Below are 12,692 nucleotides of genomic sequence, written 5' to 3' on the forward strand. Positions count from 1 at the left end.
CGTAGACTTAAACATGACTGTTCCTCCTTAGAACATAGCGACTGGGAGGATGGACTGACATAGAAACTTGACGGGTACTGTATGACGACAATTGACTAAGAAATAACACGTTAGACAATGTAATTAGACATTTGACTAGGTAGGGTAAGGACAAGGAAAAGTGTGTGGGTAAGGGCTACCACGGCACCACCCGTCTGGAAAGTTAGAAATGTTGCTGATGTTCAAAATGCACTGCCCCCCTTTCTCACACTCTTATAGATCTAGCCAAGCTGTCCGACTGTTCTCCCGATCAATACTTGCCGTTGCCTCAGCCTGGAGAACTTCCCACCAAAGGAAGGAACTGAAAAATGGTTTAAAATCCAGCCATGGGTAAATAGCGCGACCAGGTTAATCTCTGATCGACTAACCGAGGTGTAAGTATTGGCAATTGAGAACGCTCGCAGAGATAGCAAGTGAGAAGGAAAAGGAGGGAAGGGTAGAAAGAGCTAAGCACGTAGATAAATAGGATAGTAAAGATACGTAGGATATAATATGGATATTGTTGGCCACCTGTTGTTTTCTGTTTTGTCGTGAATGTCTTATATATATATATATGTAATACACGTGCTGTCTTCCTTGTCTGAGTTTGTGTGTATGTAATGTACGGATTTATGTCTTCCCTCTGTCTGTATTTGCGTGTTGCCTGACCTTTGCTGTTCTGTGTTGTGAGCGCACTAAATGACCTATTTTCGTACACGTCTCTCTCTCTCTCTCTCTCTCTCTCTCTCCCTCTCTCTACATGTCATACGTGTACCGAATGGCTCGTTTGGATTGCGGACGACTCTCACTCTCTATGAGAGTCTCCCTATTTTCTCTCCCTCTTTGTGGTAAAATTGTGCCCCACCGGCACCAGTCTGATTGGATATTTATTGAACACGAAGGTGTTCAGCGAAATTGACCGAAACTAAAATAATTGTATCTCGCCATATTACTACCTCTCCTTTCTGCAAAATGAATGGACTTGAATTGGCTGAGAAGGAAAGGACAGGTAAGACGACTAAGGTCCCCCAAATCTGGCCATTTATAGGGGAACTGTATGTCAATGGCACCTCATTTCTGTTCTTCAGAGACGAACGCCAACGTCTAGATTGACCCCCGAACACCCAGATTGCCCTACCCCCTTCTTCACCCAAGCGCGAGCACCCGATGCATCCCCGCCCCATTTTTGATCGACCCCCAGCTACTGTCCCGGATGTAAACACAATGACCATGCGCAACTGTTGTCCCTCGAAAAAGGAAAAACTGTTTTACCCTGACTCTCGATGATAGCGCCCCCCGCCCTGTTTGAAAAAGTTAGCCAGCCTTGAAGGGAAATGTTAGACTGTTACGGCTCAGGTTAGAAAGACGAGTCTCCCTGGAGGCTCCGAAATGTAGAGTTTGATGAAATACACAGTTAATAAGAGTCTGACTTTCCTCCATATGTGACCTGTATAGACAATGAATAAAACTTGGCATGAACTCAGTAGGAATGCCGACATATGCACTGCTTGGTAAATGAACTTCTGACTGTGACCAATGAGCGTATCTCCCAGGTGCGTTGGAGTGAGGGAGGAATTCACATGCATAAATGTCTTCCCCTGACCAGTTCTCTAAAGCTTGTTTTGTACCTATTCAAAGATTCACTATCACCGAAGGAGAAGGGTCAGATGTGACATACAGCCTGGCTGCAGATCTTGAGACACGTGTGACGTCGACCAAAGGTGGAGCTGCAGAGCAACAAGATACGGGACGAGACCGCAATTTCAACGTGGAAAATGAAAAATGATGGGCCACCTTGAAGCCCTTCGTCTGCTAACCCACGTGTGCCTGGAGTCTCTGCCCCCCCTTCTTTGGGCCCGATTGATGGGCCTGCCTGCTTGTTATCCTTTGCTCCCTTGGTCCCTTTTGTGTGTCCCAGGAACTCTGACCCAACTCCGCTCTCTCTCCTATCGACTATTTGAACCACACTCACCCTCTTTTCACCAAACGGATTGTTTAGGGAACAGGACTGTGGTCTAACAGCAGAGGACTGACCGCACCCTGCAACGCGTAAGGATAGAACCGAACTGGACCTATAGCTCCACCGCCGGTGCTCAACAGCGCCAACGAAAGTACACGGACTAGAGCCTACCAGTGATGGCTCACTGATAAAAAGACACTGTGACGAAGAGATCTTGTGTATTGAACTGAATTCCGCTCTCAACTGCTTGGTCAAAACTGCTCATTGGTCACATTTTTAAGTCCGAAACACTTATGCTATGAAGTGTGCTTAATTGTTAGGAACTCAACGAAATGCAATTTCCTATGTGCTACATTCTGCCCATCACCTCAACTGTCTATGATTGTACGCCAAATGCTAGTATCAACGAATGCTAATTCTTCAACGATGCCTGTCTATCTGTAACCCCATCAATTGCAAAAATGAACGCTGTAATGTAAAAAGGGGCGACTGTGGAAGTTGAAGAAATTGATGTACATAAACAGCATTCATTTCCCTTCTTCTCCCACTCCTCTCCCTGTGAGCACCATGAATACCATAAATTATTGACCGTATCACTCTGCCAGTAAGAGCCCGTACCCATATGCATATGTACAGCCATTCTTGGCACCATGGCCTTCTACCCATTGGAATCCCCGGCTTCCCTCCTGCGTGTATCTCATGCATAGACCATGAAACCCTCTCTCTCTGCGCGACCCTGCTGCGAAAGGCAACTCTCCTGCTTGACCCGCACAAAACCCCCCCCATTCCCTCTTGAAGAGGCATCCTTCGCCTTAGCTGACATAGCCCTCCCCAGCTGCACCTGACTGCCCCCGCTCTCTCATGTACGGGTCATAAGATCTCTCTCTCTCTATGTGACTCTGTCCCTGTGTCCACCCTGGCTACCCCTCCCTTCTCCTCACATGGGCAAGCCGTAAACCCTCTTCTTCTGCAAGACCCTGTCCTTGGGAACCACGGCCGCGCCTGACCAACACCTCCTTCCCTTCCATGAATGCCCCTCTGTTGACAAGCCTTCCCTCCGCGCTCGATTGTCCATGCGACATGAATACCACTCCTTTGATGACCCCTTCCCCCGGGTCCGGCTGACCACACATGTCCGAGGCCATCGCCTGAGTCAGGAGATACCATTTACTGCCCTTATTGTATGAAGTCACTCCTCTTCAAAGGACCCACTATTGATCCTGGCCACCCCACCCCCTGTCTATGATTAGGCACGCACATCCTAAACTGTTGACGGAACACTCAGCTGCGTGATTGCCCTCCCCTCTTATCAGCAGGTCAAGGGTCCCTGTCGAGAGCACATGTGGGGTAGGATTGACACGAGGATTATAGGGATGTCTTTTCCTTTGCGTCACACTGTCCTGATTGTACTATCAAGTGTTTTGTAAAGTATAAAAGAAGGAGTCTCAGCTCACTTGTTAGAGCACCTCCTGAAAGACACCGTGTTTCGTGTCCGAAATGACTGGCTCTCCTCATGAGAAATAAACTCTGTTCTTGATTCCTGCTTCCAGCGCCCGTCTCTTTATTTGGTAACTATTCAACATGGGAACTAAGAGGCGGTTTGCGCCAGCGGCCTGGGCATCGATAGAATTATGGGCTCCTGTTCCACACACGTTTTTATTGTTTTCATCAAGCCCCCCAGTAGGCGTGTGTTGCCTGTTCAGTCTCACTGGCGTCATCTGGGACTTGTAGTCCGTAATGCTGTGGGTTCGTTAATCCTTTTAGTAAGGTCGAGTATTCTTTTGTTATTTTGTGCAGTCCTTTAAATACCTTGAGTAGGCTAGGGTGCGGTCGAGCATGCTAATTAATAACGAGTCCTGTGCTCCAAGTGTTCTATTAGTTAGAATCTCGAGCCTTGTGCTGACCGGTGAAGCCTTTTTTCCCAGCGCACAATGGTGCCTTCCACACGTCCGGGCCGCCGTGCAAAACATGAAACCACAAAATGCCCTAAGCATCCTGGAAGGCACTCGACAGTTCTCTCCCCTCCGGGCTGTAAGTTGGCATGCCTTTCCGCCTCATTTCGATCATTGATTCTGCCCGACGCGTTTCGGGGTTTGGAACACCCCTTCCTCATAGGCTTGCAACAACTGACACTCGATTACAGCATTACTTGCATTTCCGGCACGTTTTTATTGTTTTCATCAAGCCCCCCAGTGGGCGTGTGTTGCCTGTTCAGTGTCACTGGCGTCATCCGGGACTTGTAGTCCGTAATGCTGTGGGTTCGTTAATCCTTTTAGTAAGGTCGAGTATTCTTTTGTTATTTTGTGCAGTCCTTTAAATACCTTGAGTAGGCTAGGGTGCGGTCGAGCATGCTAATTAATAACGAGTCCTGTGCTCCAAGTGTTCTATTATTTAGAATCTCGAGCCTTGTGCTGACCGGTGAAGCCTTTTTTCCCAGCGCACAATGGTGCCTTCCACACGACCGGGCCGCCGTGCAAAACATGAAACCACAAAATGCCCTAAGCATCCTGGAAGGCACTCAACAGTTCTCTCCCCGCCGGGCTGTAAGTTGGCATGCCTTTCCGCCTCATTTCGATCATTGATTCTGCCCGACGCGTTTCGGGGTTTGGAACACCCCTTCCTCATGGGCTTGCAACAACTGACACTTGATTACAGATTTACTTGCATTTCCGGCACGTTTTTATTGTTTTCATCAAGCCCCACAGTGGGCGTGTGTTGCCTGTTCAGTCTCACTGGCGTCATCTGGGACTTGTAGTCCGTAATGCTGTGGGTTCGTTAATCCTTTTAGTAAGGTCGACTATTCTTTTGTTATTTTGTGCAGTCCTTTAAATACCTTGAGTAGGCTAGGGTGCGGTCGAGCATGCTAATTAATAACGAGTCCTGTGCTCCAAGTGTTCTATTAGTTAGAATCTCGAGCCTTGTGCTGACCGGTGAAGCCTTTTTTCCCAGCGCACAATGGTGCCTTCCACACGGCCGGGCCGCCGTGCAAAACATGAAACCACAAAATGCCCTAAGCATCCTGGAAGGCACTCGACAGTTCTCTCCCCTCCGGGCTGTAAGTTGGCATGCCTTTCCGCCTCATTTCGATCATTGATTCTGCCCGACGCGTTTCGGGGTTTGGAACACCCCTTCCTCATGGGCTTTTAAAGGATTTAAAGGACTGCACAAAATAACAAAAGAATACTCGACCTTACTAAAAGGATTAACGAACCCACAGCATTACGGACTACAAGTCCCAGATGACGCCAGTGAGACTGAACAGGCAACACACGCCCACTGGGGGGCTTGATGAAAACAATAAAAACGTGCCGGAAATGCAAGTAATGCTGTAATCGAGTGTCAGTTGTTGCAAGCCCATGAGGAAGGGGTGTTCCAAACCCCGAAACGCGTCGGGCAGAATCAATGATCGAAATGAGGCGGAAAGGCATGCCAACTTACAGCCCGGAGGGGAGAGAACTGTCGAGTGCCTTCCAGGATGCTTAGGGCATTTTGTGGTTTCATGTTTTGCACGGCAGCCCGGCCGTGTGGAAGGCACCATTGTGCGCTGGGAAAAAAGGCTACACCGGTCAGCACAAGGCTCGAGATTCTAACTAATAGAACACTTGGAGCACAGGACTCGTTATTAATTAGCATGCTCGACCGCACCCTAGCCTACTCAAGGTATTTAAAGGACTGCACAAAATAACAAAAGAATACTCGACCTTACTAAAAGGATTAACCAACCCACAGCATTACGGACTACAAGTCCCAGATGACGCCAGTGAGACTGAACAGGCAACACACGCCCACTCGGGGGCTTGATGAAAACAATAAAAACGTGCCGGAAATGCAAGTAATGCTGTAATCGAGTGTCAGTTGTTGCAAGCCCATGAGGAAGGGGTGTTCCAAACCCCGAAACGCGTCGGGCAGAATCAATGATCGAAATGAGGCGGAAAGGCATGCCAACTTACAGCCCGGAGGGGAGAGAACTGTCGAGTGCCTTCCAGGATGCTTAGGGCATTTTGTGGTTTCATGTTTTGCACGGCGGCCCGGCCGTGTGGAAGGCACCATTGTGCGCTGGGAAAAAAGGCTTCACCGGTCAGCACAAGGCTCGAGATTCTAACTAATAGAACACTTGGAGCACAGGACTCGTTATTAATTAGCATGCTCGACCGCACCCTAGCCTACTCAAGGTATTTAAAGGACTGCACAAAATAACAAAAGAATACTCGACCTTACTAAAAGGATTAACGAACCCACAGCATTACGGACTACAAGTCCCAGATGACGCCAGTGAGACTGAACAGGCAACACACGCCCACTGGGGGGCTTGATGAAAACAATAAAAACGTGCCGGAAATGCAAGTAATGCTGTAATCGAGTGTCATTTGTTGCAAGCCCATGAGGAAGGGGTGTTCCAAACCCCGAAACGCGTCGGGCAGAATCAATGATCGAAATGAGGTGGAAAGGCATGCCAACTTACAGCCCGGAGGGGAGAGAACTGTCGAGTGCCTTCCAGGATGCTTAGGGAATTTTGTGGTTTCATGTTTTGCACGGCGGCCCGGCCGTGTGGAAGGCACCATTGTGCGCTGGGAAAAAAGGCTTCACCGGTCAGCACAAGGCTCGAGATTCTAACTAAAGAACACTTGGAGCACAGGACTCGTTATTAATTAGCATGCTCGACCGCACCCTAGCCTACTCAAGGTATTTAAAGGACTGCACAAAATAACAAAAGAATACTCGACCTTACTAAAAGGATTAACGAACCCACAGCATTACGGACTACAAGTCCCAGATGACGCCAGTGAGACTGAACAGGCAACACACGCCCACTGGGGGGCTTGATGAAAACAATAAAAACGTGCCGGAAATGCAAGTAATGCTGTAATCGAGTGTCAGTTGTTGCAAGCCCATGAGGAAGGGGTGTTCCAAACCCCGAAACGCGTCGGGCAGAATCAATGATCGAAATGAGGCGGAAAGGCATGCCAACTTACAGCCCGGAGGGGAGAGAACTGTCGAGTGCCTTCCAGGATGCTTAGGGCATTTTGTGGTTTCATGTTTTGCACGGCGGCCCGGCCGTGTGGAAGGCACCATTGTGCGCTGGGAAAAAAGGCTTCACCGGTCAGCACAAGGCTCGAGATTCTAACTAATAGAACACTTGGAGCACAGGACTCGTTATTAATTAGCATGCTCGACCGCACCCTAGCCTACTCAAGGTATTTAAAGGACTGCACAAAATAACAAAAGAATACTCGACCTTACTAAAAGGATTAACCAACCCACAGCATTACGGACTACAAGTCCCAGATGACGCCAGTGAGACTGAACAGGCAACACACGCCCACTGGGGGGCTTGATGAAAACAATAAAAACGTGCCGGAAATGCAAGTAATGCTGTAATCGAGTGTCAGTTGTTGCAAGCCCATGAGGAAGGGGTGTTCCAAACCCCGAAACGCGTCGGGCAGAATCAATGATCGAAATGAGGCGGAAAGGCATGCCAACTTACAGCCCGGAGGGGAGAGAACTGTCGAGTGCCTTCCAGGATGCTTAGGGCATTTTGTGGTTTCATGTTTTGCACGGCGGCCCGGCCGTGTGGAAGGCACCATTGTGCGCTGGGAAAAAAGGCTTCACCGGTCAGCACAAGGCTCGAGATTCTAACTAATAGAACACTTGGAGCACAGGACTCGTTATTAATTAGCATGCTCGACCGCACCCTAGCCTACTCAAGGTATTTAAAGGAATGCACAAAATAACAAAAGAATACTCGACCTTACTAAAAGGATTAACGAACCCACAGCATTACGGACTACAAGTCCCAGATGACGCCAGTGAGACTGAACAGGCAACACACGCCCACTGGGGGGCTTGATGAAAACAATAAAAACGTGCCGGAAATGCAAGTAATGCTGTAATCGAGTGTCAGTTGTTGCAAGCCCATGAGGAAGGGGTGTTCCAAACCCCGAAACGCGTCGGGCAGAATCAATGATCGAAATGAGGCGGAAAGGCATGCCAACTTACAGCCCGGAGGGGAGAGAACTGTCGAGTGCCTTCCAGGATGCTTAGGGCATTTTGTGGTTTCATGTTTTGCACGGCGGCCCGGCCGTGTGGAAGGCACCATTGTGCGCTGGGAAAAAAGGCTTTACCGGTCAGCACAAGGCTCGAGATTCTAACTAATAGAACACTTGGAGCACAGGACTCGTTCTTAATTAGCATGCTCGACCGCACCCTAGCCTACTCAAGGTATTTAAAGGACTGCACAAAATAACAAAAGAATACTCGACCTTACTAAAAGGATTAACGAACCCACAGCATTACGGACTACAAGTCCCAGATGACGCCAGTGAGACTGAACAGGCAACACACGCCCACTGGGGGGCTTGATGAAAACAATAAAAACGTGCCGGAAATGCAAGTAATGCTGTAATCGAGTGTCAGTTGTTGCAAGCCCATGAGGAAGGGGTGTTCCAAACCCCGAAATGCGTCGGGCAGAATCAATGATCGAAATGAGGCGGAAAGGCATGCCAACTTACAGCCCGGAGGGGAGAGAACTGTCGAGTGCCTTCCAGGATGCTTAGGGCATTTTGTGGTTTCATGTTTTTCACGGCGGCCCGGCCGTGTGGAAGGCACCATTGTGCGCTGGGAAAAAAGGCTTCACCGGTCAGCACAAGGCTCGAGATTCTAACTAATAGAACACTTGGAGCACAGGACTCGTTATTAATTAGCATGCTCGACCGCACCCTAGCCTACTCAAGGTATTTAAAGGACTGCACAAAATAACAAAAGAATAGTCGACCTTACTAAAAGGATTAACGAACCCACAGCATTACGGACTACAAGTCCCAGATGACGCCAGTGAGACTGAACAGGCAACACATGCCCACTGGGGGGCTTGATGAAAACAATAAAAACGTGCCGGAAATGCAAGTAATGCTGTAATCGAGTGTCAGTTGTTGCAAGCCCATGAGGAAGGGGTGTTCCAAACCCCGAAACGCGTCGGGCAGAATCAATGATCGAAATGAGGCGGAAAGGCATGCCAACTTACAGCCCGGAGGGGAGAGAACTGTCGAGTGCCTTCCAGGATGCTTAGGGCATTTTGTGGTTTCATGTTTTTCACGGCGGCCCGGCCGTGTGGAAGGCACCATTGTGCGCTGGGAAAAAAGGCTTCACCGGTCAGCACAAGGCTCGAGATTCTAACTAATAGAACACTTGGAGCACAGGACTCGTTATTAATTAGCATGCTCGACCGCACCCTAGCCTACTCAAGGTATTTAAAGGACTGCACAAAATAACAAAAGAATAGTCGACCTTACTAAAAGGATTAACGAACCCACAGCATTACGGACTACAAGTCCCAGATGACGCCAGTGAGACTGAACAGGCAACACACGCCCACTGGGGGGCTTGATGAAAACAATAAAAACGTGCCGGAAATGCAAGTAATGCTGTAATCGAGTGTCAGTTGTTGCAAGCCCATGAGGAAGGGGTGTTCCAAACCCCGAAACGCGTCGGGCAGAATCAATGATCGAAATGAGGCGGAAAGGCATGCCAACTTACAGCCCGGAGGGGAGAGAACTGTCGAGTGCCTTCCAGGATGCTTAGGGCATTTTGTGGTTTTATATATATATATATATATATATATATATATATATATATATATATACATATATCAATCAGTACTTCACTGAAACCCCTCCCCTATGCACTAGCATCTTATTCCTCTTATTGTCACTTTCAGGATGACATTGTCTAGCATCAGTCAGCTGTATTTCCCAAAGTAGGGCTCCCTGTGAATTCTAGACAGAATGGCAAATTCATCCATAACTAGAAGAATAAGTGCACTAGCTTTTATATGATCTTTGCCCTTTTGTCCTCAGAGATCTGGACTAGATGACAAACATATAATGGGCTTAAAATGTTTGTGTTCTTCACCCTGAAATTGATTCTTTAACCCATTATTCACCTTTGCACCAGTCACTTTAACATTACCTCTTCATGCTCTTTCCATTTTCTTATATATTGTGAACCAGCAGCTCTTTATTCCTCGTTTTCAAACAGATTGTATTAATCTTGGGACTCTCTTATTGATTTTACTCTCCTTTTACAGAACATGCAGTTTTGGCTATGAAATCGAATAGCTACATGTTGTACTTGCACATGCACTTTATGTCCTTTGAGCATATTTAATGAAATATCCAATGTACTTCACAGTGATGAGAGAGAGTACATATAAGAAATTTTAAAAATCATAAAAATTGTAAAGATATTGTAAAAATTGTGAACATATAAAAGCACATTATGTATTTCACTGTACTGTTCAAAAATTCGTTGCAAAAAGGTGACATATTTTGCCATCTTTTATATTCGGGGCAATGCAAAGTCTGGCTGCTTGAGAGCAGTAAAAAGTAAAAAGGGATCCAGCACTTTTACACTTTAAGAGACGCACTAGACGGTGCTACTCTATGGTCCAGTAGAAGGCTGTGAAGCCAAAATGCGTAAACCGTCCTTTTAACCCTTTCTGCACTTGGGTGTGCGAATATATTTTTGGGGACAACTTACCTCTGTTGTGGTGCCGTGAGTGCTTGCTAGAGGAGGAGAATCAGCGTAGAGTTAATCTTTGATCTATATATATATATATATATATATATATATATATATATATATATATATATATATATATATATATATATATATATTCACTGACAAAACCATAGGTTTCACACCAGTTATAGTTAGCAGGAAATTTTACTGACATAAAACCATTGAAATTCCCACGTTATAGTTAGTTGGACTCACTATAACTTGCGCGCCTGCAATGCACTGCTGATGACATCACATATTACATCACTCATGACATGGTCAGTGACATCACTCATGACATCACTGATGACACCATCCAGTGAATGTGTGTCTTTCTGAAAAATAAATTTGTTTTATATATGTATTTGTAAAGGTCGATGGAAGAATAAATGTTTAAATAAGTATGTAAATGGATGATTTTAAAAAAAAAATTGGTTGGTTAACTGGCTTATTAAGTGTATCTTAGTGAATACATATATTAGCGAGTATTGTTTAAATATTTAAATGTTTGTATCAGTGTTTCTCTTTGTGTATAAGTGGCTGCAGGGGTTGGTGACTGACTCACTGTTTGTATGTGTTTTGAAGACAGCATATGTGCAGGACTGTATGGGTGGATGAGTGTGTATATGTGTGTGTTAGTGAGTGAATGACTGTCTCACTAGTGTCTTCATTAGTAACGACATATGTTTTAATCTAGTATATGTGAGTATTGATGTATATAAGTGAGTATAGTATATATAGTGAGAGATTGTAGGAGTTCCTGTTTAAATAAGTATGTGTTTCTATAAGTGATTGTTTAAGAGAGTAAGTATGTGTAAGTTTCCTTAGAAGTAAGGTGGTAGTGTGTGTATAAATGTATATGCAAATAAATGGATGTTCAATAGTTTATTTGCATGTGTGAGTATGTGTGTGAGTAACGTTTGGATGACTGCTGATGTGTAACAGGATGTATAGGTGTATCACTACATATAATGAGTGAGTATATATATGAGTAACTATATAGAACTGTTGGTGAATGAGTGGATGTGTATATAGATGGTGGAATTACTGAATTGGTTGTTGTTACTGGTTTGGGTACCTCCATTTTTTTGAAAATGTTTGTTTCTATTTATGAATATGTGTTTCAAGCGTTACATTACACTGAAATTAGGTCTGTCACTCTGTCACAAGGATGGTGTCATCAGTGATGTCATGAGTGATGTCACTGACCATGTCATGAGTGATGTAATATGTGATGTCATCAGCAGTGCATTGCAGGCGCGCAAGTTATAGTGAGTCCAACTAACTATAACGTGGGAATTTCAATGGTTTTATGTCAGTAAAATTTCCTGCTAACTATAACTGGTGTGAAACCTATGGTTTTGTCAGTGTATTTAATAGGTTTTTTAAATGCTAATTCCGAACTATAACTGGTGTGAAACCTATGGTTTTTTCAGTGAATTTCAAAGGTTTTTTAAATGCTAATTCCTAACTATAACTGGTGTGAAACCTATGGTTTTTTCAGTGAATTTCAAAGGTTTTTTTAATGCTAATTCCTAACTATATAAGACCTGAAAGCCCACCAGGAATCTCCAGTATGCGCCAGGGGACTGCATTGCAGAGAGGTGTAATGAAGCCACAACCCTTTTTACACCTCTCTGCAACGCAACCCCCGTGCATGTTTAAAGAGGGGGAACTAATTCCCCTTGCACACTGGGGGCCCCTGAGGGCCAATTAGCCCACCTGGAACCTCCAGTATGCGACAGGGGCTGCATTGCAGAGGTGTAATGAGACTATGCCCCTTGTTACACCTCTCTGCAACGCAGCCCACTGCCGCGTTTGCAGAGGGGGAACTAATTCCCCTTGCATACTGGGGGTCCCTGGGGTCAACTAGTCCACCAGGAGCCTCCAGTATGCGCGAGGGAGCTGCATTGCAGAGAAGTGTAATGAGGCCACACCCTTGTTACACCTCTCTGCAATGCAGGCCACTGGCGCGTTTGCAGAGGGGGGACTAATTCCCCTTGCATACTGGGGGTCCCTGGATCATATCTGCCCAAACACCGATATTCCGAACGATTGTAAATGACTTTTCTTGAGAAACATGTGGATTTGGATTATCATGTTCTATACTTTGGAATTTTTGAAAGACTGACTTTGAGGATGCTATAAATTACTCAAG

This window comes from Lissotriton vulgaris, chromosome 1_1, assembly GCF_964263255.1.
Source record: "Lissotriton vulgaris chromosome 1_1, aLisVul1.2, whole genome shotgun sequence".
Lineage (NCBI taxonomy): Eukaryota > Metazoa > Chordata > Amphibia > Caudata > Salamandridae > Lissotriton > Lissotriton vulgaris.